The 14,946-nt window shown below is 31.5% G+C and overlaps 1 protein-coding gene across 3 annotated transcripts in view; it reads right to left on the bottom strand.

The window, feature by feature from the left end:
- Positions 1-14,946, bottom strand: part of LOC107437956 (semaphorin-5A) — a 276,806-nt gene that overhangs the window by 52,122 nt on the left and 209,738 nt on the right. The window contains exon 2 of one of the 3 annotated variants that reach the window (XM_043039560.2): positions 5,232-5,355. The exons of the other annotated variants lie outside the window; for them this stretch is intronic. The gene's annotated coding sequence lies outside the window, so the exon portion shown is untranslated. The remainder of the gene's footprint in view (positions 1-5,231; positions 5,356-14,946) is intronic. 3 annotated transcript variants of the gene reach the window in all.

The following is a 14,946-nucleotide window of genomic DNA, read 5'->3' on the forward strand; positions in this document are numbered from 1 at the left end:
TATATATATATATATAGATTCAAGAGTTTAAAAATTGTTAAAAACCACACAAAAGAAAGTTATCGATAATTATTATTATCCTTGCATTTTTGATTAAAGTTTGTTGGATATTTTATCGGTAATAACGTCCTTTACCATTATTTTATTTATTCATTTAATAAAGCAATTATTTGCAATTGAGCTTAGTATATATAACGATATAGCTTTATAAATATGAATAATAAACTCAAGCAATCCATAACTAAAATGCACTTAATTTGCAATTACGAATTCTCAAAAGGGTAAGGCTACCTACAAAGAACATATTGGCGAAATAAAATTACATTGTTCGAAAAAGAAAAGTATGAATATCATTCAGATATGAAGTGCATAATACTCAATTACCGCCAACAATGCAGGGAGTGGCCCTTGTTCAGTTAAACTAAAGTGGAACCGGTAGTTTTCTTCTACTGGATGTTTATAGACTTCCAATAATAAAACTACATAATTTTATAAACAAATCGAAGGGGAACGATCGCTTAAGTGTATATTCTGTGGGCTGTTTCGAACGATAAGTTTGTTGACGACAGTCGCGAAAACTGTCCGTGTCTTCTGTATAATAATCGTCACCCACATTTCGCCTACGACTTCACCTTACATCGCCAATACCTTGCAGAAATATTGCCGCCTACAAAAGGTAGAGCTTAGACTTATGAATTCGTTCTTTTTATATATATATATATCCGCAGATCGTGACCTATCGCAGTGAATCTCGAGGAAGTGGTGTTGGCAGAATTGTCATTGTTCTCATAGGGATTGTAAGCCGACGTGGAATAAAAAATGGATAAGTTTACACATTTTTTTGTGGCACAATTGCCAACAAATCAAAATATTGAGCATTTGTCTTTTCAAAACAGTATTCAAATGCGATAATAATGTTAAAACACGATTAAAAAGAACATTGAACAGCTCGTTCACCGTCTATTTGAGGAAGTAAATTTACATTGAGAACAAATAATGTGGTATTTTCTGGACTTTACGCCACGTCAACTATCTATGGTTTATTTAACATAATATAGGTAAATAATAATATAGTGTGATAGACATAAATAGCTGGCAAACCTGCCAACTCTTCCAGTTTCTTTACCATAATATCAGGGGTCTGTCCAGACATTTTGTGAAAGGTCCGTTTTTCGTGAAATTGTGAAAAAATTACTCACATTCTTTCAACCAGGGTCCGCTCTTACGAATGTGTGCAAATAGGGTCCGTTATTGCAAAAAAACTTTTTCAAGGAGTTTTTAAATTGTAAAGACATACAAGATTATGCTCAACACTGTAAAATTATAATTAAAAAAATTAAATTTAAAAAAATAAACAACAATTGCTGCTTTTAAGTCTATACAGCTGAACGCAGAATATTAATTTCGGACGAATAAAGGAAGAAGTGTCTGCGGAAGACAAAATTTAGTTTCTTTACATCTGTCTTTCTTCCTGGGAAGTGTCAATCGATTAACGAAACAATAATGAAGATGAACAAATTTGTGAAGAGCCGTTTTTAAGTTAAAATATTTTGTGAAGGGTCCGTTTTTATGAAAAGATATTTTGTGAAGGGGCCGTTATTATGAAAAGATATTTTGTGAAGGGGCCGTTAACGGACCCAAATTTCTTCTTAACAAACCCCTGAATACAGATAATTAATACAGGTAATTATTAATATAGGGTAAACCAACCAGTGGAGGAATACTACCCAGTGAAGGAACATTTCATATAGTATATTGTTTAAAAATAAGAATTTGAAAGTTTTTCTTTAGATTGATTGGTAATAAATAGCTTACGGGTCAGTAAGCTATTATAAAGTCAGTTTTTACGGGTTGCTCATGAAAATTTTTATCAAAAAAGTTCTATTTGTTGCTAGGCGACGAAGGAAACCGACAAATAATTTCTTCTCGTGCGGTGGCAAAATATTTTTCTATATATTATAAGCTACAGACTTGTTTGAGAAATTTTCCCTTGAAAAGTAGGGGAGAGTGGGATCAATTGTAAAATTTTTTTCTTAACTATTTTTAACTAACAAAAAATCCAAAATATTATTAGTATTAATTGACAGACGAGTAAAGTAGACTATCCTCTACTAGAAAATTAAAATAAATACCTTATTTTAAATGTTATTATAGGTTAAACCAACCAGTGAAGGAACATTTCATATATATTGATTAAAAATAAGAATTTGTAAGTTTTCCTTTAGATTGATTGGTAACAATAGCTTACTGCCAAACTATAGGAAGTCATCTAGCAATGTTTTGGATTACCTGTTCAAATAGACTTCTCTAGAAAAAAATTTTAATTTGTTACTATCTCTGCAACACATTGTTTCTTTGAAAAAATTATAAGGTGAGTGTTTGTATTTATATGTTTGAAGTGGAATTAATTGCATGTAATAGTTTTATTTTTCTCACTGTGAAAAAGAGAATTCAAAATATAGTTATTATATTAGTGCTAGAGAGTTTTGTCGCAGAAAGCCAGAAAAATTTCTGCCACAAGGTAACTCACTAATTTATATAAAAAAATTTTAAAAAACGCATACATTTGTTGCACTTTCTAACAGCTGGCAAAAATAATCTAAAATTCTACTTAAAACTACACAAACTTTTAATATAAAACCGAATCATGCAGTTAAATAATAAGTACCCTTAAAACACTTATAGAACACACAATTTTTATTGCAGACGCGTTTGTTAAAATCTGTTCAATATGATGCCCATTTACAATTGATTATTGTTGTATAATATTATTTTGCTTTGTAGTGTACATAAGCAGTTTCCAAGTGCTAAAAAAAAATTTTTTCCTTACAAATCACTACATTCAATTCAAAACTTTCACAGTTAGTGGGCGGAAATAAAAAGTAAGAGGCCCTTTGAAAGGGACAATATTTTCCCACCCGGCACACTCGGGCGTAGTTGTTTCGATTGGGTCAACAAGTTTTTTTTTTTTTTTTTTTTTTTTTTGAAGAGGACCTTTCATGGACATGCTGTATCATCTGCCAAAGATTTCGTTCAACATTATTTGTCACAGATTTTTGCCTAGTTTATTTTAACTCGCATCAAAAGATTGCCAAAAATATCATTCAATATTGCTAATATTATTTGTCTCTACTATAAACTTTTAACTCGCTTGGAGCACCCAGCCACGGCAAAACATCTAGCCCTGGAGCTTTATCTTTTAATTGCCATGATAGGAGTGCCACGTAATTTAGATAGTGGTCAGTACCTGAGCTGGTACCGATCTTTCTATCTTCTACACCAGCGGTTCTCAAAAGGAGTTCCGTGGAAAACTCACAGGAGTTCCGTGGGTTAAGGCTACGTATTTTAAAAAAATAGATATTCTTGAGCCTTAATGGCATTCGGTAGAGTCGTCAGGGGTCTGTCCAGACATTTTGTGAAAGGTCCGTTTTTCGTGAAATTGTGAAAAAATTACTCACATTCTTTCAACCAGGGTCCGCTTTTATAAATTTGTGCAAATAGGGTCCGTTATTGCAAAAAAAAAAATTTCAAGGAGTTTTTAAATTGTATAGACATACAAGATTGTAAAATTGTAACACTGTAAAATTCAACACTGTAAAATTGTAATTAAAAAAATTAAATTTTAAAAAATAAACAATAATTGCTCCTTCTAAATTAGAGATGCAACATACAAATATTTGGTATTTAGCCTATACTGCTGAACGCAGAATATTAATTTCGGACGAATAATGGAAGAATCGTCTGCCGAAGACAAAACTTAATTCGTTTACATCCATCTTTCTTGTTTTCTGCCCTGGAAAGGGTTTATTCGATTAACAAAATAATAATGAAGATAAACAAATTTGTGAAGGGTCCGATTAAAAGAAAAATCATTTTGTGAAGGGTCCGTTTTTAAGTTAAAATATTTTGTGAAGGGTCCGTTTTTAAGTTAAAATATTTTGTGAAGGGTCCGTTTTTATGAAAAGTTATTTTGTGAAGGGTCCGTTAACGGACCCAAATTTCTTCTAAACAGACCCCTGGTCGTGATAGCTCAGAGGATAGAGCGTTCGCCTTTCAATCAGGTGAACCGGGTTCGAATTCCAGTGATGGCTGGTGATACGGATTCCGCACCGACCACAATGCTGACATAAAATATCCTCAGTGGTAAACGGGTCATGGGTCCCCTTGACGTCAGGCTAACCGTGGAAGATTTTCGTGGTTTTATTTTTCGTGTACGCAAATGAGGGTTAGTTCCATCAATACTTGGTTCACAAGTTCTCTTGTCTTCTGGATTGGGTTCGAAATTACAGGCTACGGAGTTAAACATTAGTAGTTGTAAACTTAAATATTTAATTGGCTGTTCAACGAGGGATATAAAATAAAATAGGTATTCTTGAAAAGTTTAATACACCACACTTAATTACTTAATATTTATTAATATTATTTATTTAATGTTATTAAATTTATTTAATGCTTCGGTTATTTTTATGAAATTATTGAATGAAAGCAAAACAACATAGAGTTTAAAAAAATAATTTCAATAATTATTTATTTTCTTATTCGTACATAAGTAATTCTCCGTCGAATTTTAAAATCCAAAATAAAATTAAATAATTCAAGAATAAATAATTATTTTTCTCCAAGAACCATTCTAACAGTTGAAAAGAATTTTTTTTTTTTTAAAGCAGATGTCAGCTTATTTTATTCAATTTAATTTAGGTATACGGCATTAAGTAGTACAGAAATCCGTTGCAGACCTATGGATTCAACTATCTTACAAAATATAATTTTAAAACTGTTAATTGACTAAATAATTAATTAATTTCATTCTTTTCTATAAATATTTCCAAACTATTCTTTTTCCTTTATATTCTAACTCATTCACAGCTGTTAATAAGTGTTTAAAAAAAATTAAATAAATAAAAACAGCCATCGCTGGGATTCGATCCGAGTTCACCTCATTGAATGGCGAACGCTCTATTCCCTGGGCCATCTCCGATCATATAAATTATTTATAAAGAGTAAGAAACCGAAAGGAAATCTCAACCCAAATTCAACCAGCTTCTTTAATTTCATTTATAATCGCACACTTTATCTCCGCCTAAGATCTTGTCACCCTATCCCGCATCAGCACCAATGCTTTGTACCCCGCCAAGATTTCATTTTCAACCAACAATAGAGGGTCTTTTCAGTTATTGTTCGGAAAGTTCAAGAAAAAACTCCATTTCTACAAAAGGAAAGATCTCACTCACACGCATTCCTTTGTATCGTCTGCCAACAGCTATGCGGGAGGTATAGAGGGATTTCTTTGTACCTGCCCATAATCCACCGACTAGGCAGCCCTGCCGAGCCTCCGTTATACACCAATGAAAGCACCTTTTGAAGAAAAAAAATTGGAGAATTTTGTGTTAAGACATCAATGGTGCACTTCATTTAAAATTGAGTTGTTGTCATGATGAAACATTCAATTACGTTCGTATTGTCGTGTATTTGTCGTAAACAAGTTTGTCCTGATTTCGCACTTTTAAAAATAGATTATCGTGAAATGTGAACTTGAATATCAATCGAAATACAATATTAGAGTTTTACCGATATCGACAGAGTGGCGAGAAAACATATAGAATCAAAATTAGCACATTAATAATTTTTCAACGCCTATAATGATTTAAATAATTTACGATTAAACTGCATTAAAATTAATTAGATATAAATGCCGATTCCACTAATCAATCTCATATTAAAATCCTAGATGTTTATGTATAATTGAGATAGTTAAATGACAAGAGTTGGAAGCGCTTATACTGCGCAAAGCACAACTGTTAACGTACTAAATGTAAAAAGTCACGGGGTGAACAGGGGTCTGTATAGAAGAAATTTGGGTCCGTTAACGGACCCTTCACAAAATATCTTTTTATAAAAACGGACCCTTCACAAAATATTTTAACTTAAAAACGGACTCTTCACAAAATAATTTTTCTTTTAATCGGACCCTTCACAAATTTGTTTATCTTCATTATTGTTTTGTTAATCGAATAAACCCTTCCCAGGGCAGAAAACAAGAAAGATGGATGTAAACGAAGTAAGTTTTGTCTTCGGCAGACGATTCTTCCGTTATTCGTCCGAAATGAATATTCTACGTTCAGCAGTATAGGCTAAATACGAAATATTTGTATGTTGCATCTCTAATTTAGAAGCAGCAATTGCTGTTTAGGTTTGAAAATTTAATTTTTTTTATTATAATTTTACAGTGCTGAGTATAATCATTATGTCTTTACAATTTAAAAACTCCTTTAAAAAGGTTTTGCTATAATCGGACCCTATTTGCACAAGTTCATAAAAGCAGGACCCTGGTTGAAAGAATGTGAGTAATTTTTTCACAAAAACCGGACCTTTCACAGAATGTCTGGACGGAGCCCTGGTGAGATAAACTCAGGAGCAATATTTAATCGGAAATTAAACTAAAAGGGAACGATAAATGGAATGGAAGATATGTATATCTGTAGAATAAATTTCAGTTTTTAAGGGGTTATTTATATTTTAAATCTTATAATTGACAGTTATTTTAATTCCTAATTTATCTATAGGTTGAATTTGAGGCAGTCCATTTCGATATTCTTACAATTTTGAAATCAATTCAGAAGACAAGTATCAGTACCTCATTTTATACAATTTTTTAGCGTAGGTGAACCAGGTTCAATCCCAGCGTTGGCCGGTCTATTCGAATTCTGTTCCCGGCTAGCGCCGGCCACAGTGCTGATATAAAATATCTATAAAGGGTTAAAATCCCCATGCCGTCTTGCTAACAGTGGGAAGTGTCCGTGGTTTTCTTCTCCGAGCAACGCAAATGCGACTGAGTTCTATCAAAAAGTTCTCCATGAAGGCTAGTTTGTCCCAAAGGGTGATCCAGGAATTTTCTCGATTGCGGTCAAATATACTATGCTACAGAGTTGAATATTGATAGTCCTAAACTCAGATTTGGGTCAGCTGTTCAACAACGGTTATAAAAAATAAAATTGTTAGCATTGTCGTTACTTTACATTTTTACATATTAGCATATTAGTACAACACAAAGGGCGACCTTTGTGCTAAAATACAAACTAAGGTAAACAACGTTTAAGAGAACAAAAATATTATTATATTAATAATTTATAATAATACTTTTGTATAATTATTTATTATAATAATAATAATGAATATTATTATAATAATATTTTTGTGCTCTTAAACGTTGTTTACCTTAGTTAGCATATTAGTGTTATAAAGCTTTTTAGTGCAAAAATAATTCATGAATTATTAAATTCTAGAAAATGAAAGAAATCTTTAAAGATCTTCAGCTTAAAATTAAACATAAGACAAATGTATCATAAAAAGCATATTTTCAACTATTTTGAAATTTTCATTGATTCATTGAAATTTCAGCTATTTTCAAAAAATAATTTCATTGATAAAACTAGCTTTGATGAATGAGAAACTGTTTTCTAAACAAACATAATTCAAACACGAAAAATTCACGTTCATAATAAGATGGATAAACAAAAAGAAGAAAAAGGACTACTAAATTAGGAAATGAAATAATCAAAGATAGCATTTTAAAAGAGTAAGAAGTCTTTTAGACAAATAAATGATAACAGACCAACTGCCAAAGCTGGTATTTTTTTCTAAAACATCTTCCCACGTTTGCTCCTAACAGGCATTTACTTAACCTTGAAAGTAGTAGCTGCTTTTAAAATGAAGTTTTGAACATTTATGATAAATTTTACTACTTCATTAACTATTACGGAACAGGATAATTTTCTTTTTATGGCAAGTTTAAGTTATTCTTTCAAAGAAGGAAAAATGTGGGAGACGGTTTCAAAACAAAGATAATAAACTTTTTCTTGGATTTGTTGTTGTTTCTAATGCCACTTGCGAAATACCAGCAAGCCTGCTTGTTTAAACCAAGCTAATTTAAGGCAGATGGTGAGGTTCTTATTTTTTCAGAGGCGCCGTCTACGACCAAGAATACGACTTCAGCCACACACACACGGCACAACCCGTATTAAAGGGCTGGCCCATTAAAAAAATTCATTCATCACACAGATCGCAATTTTGACCTGAACCAGAGAACTACCAGTCTTCAGTTCAGTATCTCCAAAGGTATTGGTTTGTTATGGGAACTTGGAGGTCTTAGTCACCCCGACAGACTTTACCTTGCACCAGTCACATTTTAAAACACGGGGGTCTTAGGCCAGCTGGACATGGGCCCAACGCCCTACCACTCAGGGCTATCCTGAGGTTTAGGTGGTTAGAATTAAAACTAGCAACCTTTCAACTTAAAATCGAACTGTTTCTTTACGTTAAAAAATTTTTCTTAACATTTTATAATTTAAATATTACACAGATTTATTACCTTTTAAAAGACACACAAACCTTAAAAAAAATCCAATTGACAAACTTAAATGTTTGCAATTGGATTTTTTTTTTAAGGTTAATGCAGAATTTATGGAGTAAATCTGAAGCGCTTTAAATAAGTCAGAGGTATCAGCATTTCAGGAGAAATTATGATTCCATAACTGAACTATCAGCATTTCAGGAGAAATTATGGTTCCATAACCAGGGGTCTGTTTAGAAGAAATTTGGGTCCGTTAACGGACCCTTCACAAAATATCTTTTCATAAAAACGGACCCTTCACAAAATATTTTAACTTAAAAACGGACCCTTCACAAAATGATTTTTCTTTTAATCGGACCCTTCACAAATTTGTTTATCTTCATTATTATTTTGTTAATCGAATAAACCCTTTCCAGGGCAGAAAACAAGAAAGATGGATGTAAACGAATTAAGTTTTGTCTTCGGCAGACGATTNATGGTTCCATAACTGAACTATCAGCATTTCAGGAGAAATTATGGTTCCATAACTGAACTATCAGCATTTCAGGAGAAATTATGGTTCCATAACTGAACTATCAGCATTTCAGGAGAAATTATGGTTCCATAACTGAACTATCAGCATTTCAGGAGAAATTATGGTTCCATAACTGAACTATCAGCATTTCAGGAGAAATTATGGTTCCATAACTGAACTATCAGCATTTCAGGAGAAATTATAGTTCCATAACTGAACTATAAGCATTTCAGGAGAAATTATGGTTCCATAACTGAACTATCAGCATTTCAGGAGAAATTATGGTTCCATAACTGAACTATCAGCATTTCAGGAGAAATTATGGTTCCGTAACTGAACTATCAGCATTTTAGGAGAAATTATGGTTCCATAACTGAACTGTAAGCATTTCAGGAGAAATTATGGTTCCATAGCTGAACTATAAGCATATTAGGAGAAATTATTGTTCCGTTACGGATCCTGCATAAAAACTTTCGCAAATCGAAATCTTCACAAAATATTTTATTATAAAGACATATCCTTCATAAACCTTTCTTTTCCAAAAACGTAGTCGTTAATTTATAATTTTAAAACTATCGTTGAAAAACATTGCTTGCTTGCTTTTTCTCGTAAAATTTCCCTGTATAAAATCTTCATCATTTAAACTAATTCTCCACAAAATATTTTATCGCTAAGTCGAAAACGAAACCTTAAACAAGAAAACGAACTCTCGGAAAACTTTTCTCTTGAAAAAAGGAGCTAATGGCGTCTTTAACAGCTAGAAAGACTGAAACTTAGTATATATACCTATATTGCCCAAACGCAGTCAAAATGACTGCATTGTGAAAGAATAATGTGCAAAAAAATTTGTTTAAAATGAATTTTTAATATTTTTTATATTATTTACAGTTATATAACAAGTTATTAGTAAATATTAACAATAAAAAAATTATATGTTGTACAAAAAGTCACAAAATTCTAAGAAGTTGTGTCATTATTATCAGGGGTCTGTCCAGACATTTTGTGAAAGGTCCGTTTTTCGTGAAATTGTGAAAAAATTACTCACATTCTTTCAACCAGGGTCCGCTTTTATGAATTCGTGCAAATAGGGTCCGTTATTGCAAAAAAACACTTTTTCAAGTAGTTTTTAAATTGTTAAGATATACAAGATTATGCTCAACACTGTAAAATTATAATTAAAAAAATTAAATTTTCAAAAATAAACAACAATTGCTGCTTCTAAATTAGAGATGCAACATACAATACAAATATCTGGTATTTAGCCTATACTGCTTATTAATTTCGGACGAATAATGGAAGAATCGTCTGCCGAAGACAAAACTTAATTCGTTTACATCCATCTTTCTTGTTTTCTGCCCTGGAAAGGGTTTATTCGATTAACAAAATAATAATGAAGATAAACAAATTTGTGAAGGGTCCGATTAAAAGAAAAATCATTTTGTGAAGGGTCCGTTTTTATGAAAAAATATTTTGTGAAGGGTCCGTTAACGGACCCAAATTTCTTCTAAACAGACCCCTGATTATACATCGTTGTTTTTCTAATTGAAATTAAAAAGCAATCAAAATGACTTCATTGGGCAATCTAGTGTTAATTCATAACTTTAAGCATCTTAGAAAAACATGTTTTTCTGGACTGAACAGAAAACATTAGAACCGGAGCCATGTTAAACGTTCATTTAATTGGAAGCAAGGCACCCCGCAAATTATACGAAGACGCTAATTTACAATCCAATAATTAATCCTTAATTATTGGATCGTAATTTGTTGAATCCATTATAAAATAAAAATTCAACAAGAAGGGCCAGGCTACAGTTCATTACAGACTTAAAAGTATAATTATGTTCCGTTCAACTCTGGACATTAATATCAATCCCCTGTCACACAGGTAAGGCATAGAAAAGATTTAATTCTGCATCAGCCGCAATTAGGCTTTTCCATTAAGTGCACAATTGATGCAAAACTTATTCAATTACACAAGTATGAGCAAAGGGGTTCAAGAAATTGCATTTCCCATTAAGCAAAATACTGAAATTGATAACCAGTTCGGATTTCAAACGAGTTAAGCAGTCCTCGAAGGCTTATTCACTCTTCTCACACACTGACAGCTATAATTTCATTTTTCGGAACAAAGAATTAGCCATCAGTTAGGTTATTAGGCTTTTTTTTTTCTTTTTAAAGACACTAGGCATAGAATCCCAAATGGCGATCGTCACGCGATTGCAAGAGAGCAAAATAAATAAAAAAAATTAAAAAAAAAAAATTAAGAAAAGAAGACTGTCTTGCTCTCACTTGGTGCCTTAAGATGGAATTGATGTGACACATACAAGGTCAGGTTAGGATTAAAAGTTAATATTTTTAAGGATAAATATGAAAAGTGGGGTACCTTTTATGAGGTTTATCGCGGTTTCTACAATGTGTTGAAAGAAAATGTTCAGTTTTAGAAATATTATTTTGGAATGCGAAACATAAATATCAAGAAACTACTTTTTTGTCGGAATTTCTTTCATATTTCAGAACATACGAGCAGTTGTGATTCAGGATTTAAAATTCAGGAATTTTAAAGCCTTGTTAAGGTGAGAAAAGGATTGAATCAGGGGTCTGTCCAGACATTTTGTGAAAGGTCCGTTTTTCGTGAAATTGTGAAAAAATTACTCACATTCTTTCAACCAGGGTCCGTTTTTATGAATTTGTGCAAATAGGGTCCGTTATTGCAAAAAAAAACTTTTTCAAGGAGTTTTTAAATTGTAAAGACATACAAGATTATGCTCAACACTGTAAAATTATAATTAAAAAAATTAAATTTTAAAAAATAAACAACAATTGCTGCTTCTAAATTAGAGATGCAACATACAAATATTTGGTATTTAGCCTATACTGCTGAACGCAGAATATTAATTTCGGACGAATAATGGAAGAATCGTCTGCCGAAGACAAAACTTAATTCGTTTACATCCATCTTTCTTGTTTTCTGCCCTGGAAAGGGTTTATTCGATTAACAAAATAATAATGAAGATAAACAAATTTGTGAAGGGTCCGATTAAAAGAAAAATCATTTTGTGAAGGGTCCGTTTTTAAGTTAAAATATTTTGTGAAGGGTCCGTTTTTATGAAAAGTTATTTTGTGAAGGGTCCGTTAACGGACCCAAATTTCTTCTAAACAGACCCCTGTGAATCAATTACTTTCCCCAAAGTACTTTATTATTACCATCTATATGTATATTTCTCTTTCACGGCGACAAAAAAAAACCTCATTACAACTCCCCGAATGGCAAAGCTAGAAAATCGACCAATGATTACCACTAAAAATGTCACATGCCAAATCTAGCAGAGGTGGCTCAACATATAGCGCTTTTAAAAACGGAAACTGAAATAACCAGAGAGCATTATCAGCTGCGGCAATCTCATACTATTAAGCTAGGCAGAAGTGAGTAGTCTTTGTCGATAGATCTCTATTTTAGTATTTTGTCGAGAGCGCTTTTTTTCACGAATTTATATATTACGAATTTATTTGACAATTTTTGATTTATATCACGAATTTATTTGCTTTATTATTGTTATTAGTTAATCATTGAAAAATGAGTCTCAGTCGTGCTGTTATGCTTTTAGATTTTATACTATAGCACATTTCTAATAGGTTTAACGAATTACATGTCATTTATTTGAATTTAAATTAATTTTAATGACTTAGTATTTACTAAAATGATGTAATTTTTTTTTAAAAAAAGTTATATGGATTTGAATGGTTGTTTTGAATTCTTAGAATTTTGTGTATTTGCAATGTACCTAAGTTAGTAGCGAGCGAAGCGAGCTTGGTTTACGAAGCAAACCATATAAGATTGCATAGTAATTTTCGGGGATTGGCGAGCGTTAGCGAGCAGGGGGCGCAGCCCTCTAGTATACATATATTACTGCCTATACTATATATATATATATATATATTACTGATATAGAAACTCAACTTCCCCTGTTACCTTTTGTAATAATACAAAGTAGAAAAAACGAAATTCAAAATACAAAGTGAAACCAACAATTGTCTACTTAATATTTACATTCTTCAAACAATAGCATAGGAGCCTTATTATCCAAAATACAGCAATCAGAGTTTATATAAAAAAAAAAAAACATTTTTAGCAAATAAATAAATTTATCTGTCTATAAAAAGGAAAACAATCTGCGGTGTCAAGAGAAGATAACGAAAAAGAATTCATTATTAATGGGAAATTCTCTTCGGTGCTAGACTTATTGGCAACTAGAAAAGAGTTTGATAAATTCTTTGACTTTTCCTTTCGATAACGGAATTTTTCCCACGGTTACGGCTAGGTGTCGTCGATAATAAAAGTATATACAGGGGACTGACTGTCCAGACATTTTGTGAAAGGTCCGTTTTTGTAAAATTGTGAAAAGATTGCTCGTAATTTGCGAATTTAAAATAAACGTTAAATCACATTCTTTCAACCAGGGTCCTGCTAATGTGTGCAAATAAGGTCCTGTTATTGCAAAAAACGTTTTCAAGGAGTTTTTAAATTTTAAAGACATACAAGATTTGCGCAACGCTGTAAATTTATAATAAAAGAAATTAAATTTTCAAAAATAAACAGCAATTGCTGCTATTAAATTAGAGATGCAACATACAAATATATGGTATTCAGCCTATAATGCTGAAAGCAGAATATTCATTTAGGACGAATAAAGGAAGAAGAGTCTGCCGAAGACAAAACTTAATTCGTTTACATCCATCTTTCTTTTTTTTTCTCCTGAGAAGGGTTTAGTCGATTAACAAAACAATAATGAAGATAAAGAAATTTGTGAAGGATCCGTTTATATGAAAAGATTATATATATATATANATATATATTGGTAAATTGTATCATATTTAGACGTATCATTCATTATTAAAATTATTATGTAACGCCAGTAATTACATTAAAATCGTACAAAAGGTAACACTCACTGAATAGGGTATATCAAACGGCTACGCAATTAATTTATGTTTGTCAATTAACTAATTTAGTCAATTAGTTACTTTAATCGAAATATCTTACAGTGTTTCCATAAGTTTTCTTTTACTTCTAATTCTTTTTATTATGAAAATATTCACTCATATTTGTTCAAAACAGAACTGTGTCCGCTTCCCACTTACAAACATTTCCCTTCTATAATTCTATTAAGCCCTATTAATGAACACAACTAATTTTGCTCGGTAATCATTTGCTTAATGATTTGTTCATGCATTATCCATGTCTTTTACATCATTGCATTGTTGCCTATTATTAACTGTAAGTTATAATAGCATACTAATGTAATTTACATCAAAAAGTAATACAAATTGCAAAACGTTTAGACACAGATTCAAATTTTAAAATTAAGCGAATCAATGTAATATCATTGAAATACGTTATAATAAGTCATAGTTTTATACTCTTAATTTAAAAAACAATCAAAATCAAAAACTTAATAGCAAAGTAGAATATGAAAAATAAATATTACAGGTAAATACCTTTAAACAAGGGATGCAAAATTGTTAATAGGTAAACAATAACTTAATGACTTTAATTTTATGTTGATGATAACCAAAAAAAAAAGTAATGAAAGCAGGTTAGTACCATGTGACTTTTCAGCCAATGAAAACGTCTACAAAACAGACAGACTGCAATGAGACAACTCTATTAAGTACAGAAATATGTAAAAAGCTCGTTATTTCATAATTAATTTAAAAGTGAACAAGTGAATAATTGCTTTTCTTTTATAGTGAATTATTACTTGTCTGAATAGAAATTTCCTCCTAACACCAAAGAGTGTTGGTTCTCTTGTATATTGCGAAAGCTTTAAGGGGGTTGTACTCAAATTTAATAATATATATTTTTTTTAAAAATAATAGCAATTTCTAGTGATTTTTATAAATCCGTAGTCAAAACAACTATGCATAGATGTCAGAGTCTAGTCGATACTCTTAGCTAATTGCAAATAGTTTCAAATGCGAAAACTTGTAACTACTTAATGAAAAACTCAGAACACTTGTCGCAATTTCCACAAACAAGTATTGTAAAGATCATTATCGCAGACAAAGACATCTCTATTCGGAA

This window comes from Parasteatoda tepidariorum, chromosome 9 (assembly GCF_043381705.1).
Source record: "Parasteatoda tepidariorum isolate YZ-2023 chromosome 9, CAS_Ptep_4.0, whole genome shotgun sequence".
NCBI lineage: Eukaryota > Metazoa > Arthropoda > Arachnida > Araneae > Theridiidae > Parasteatoda > Parasteatoda tepidariorum.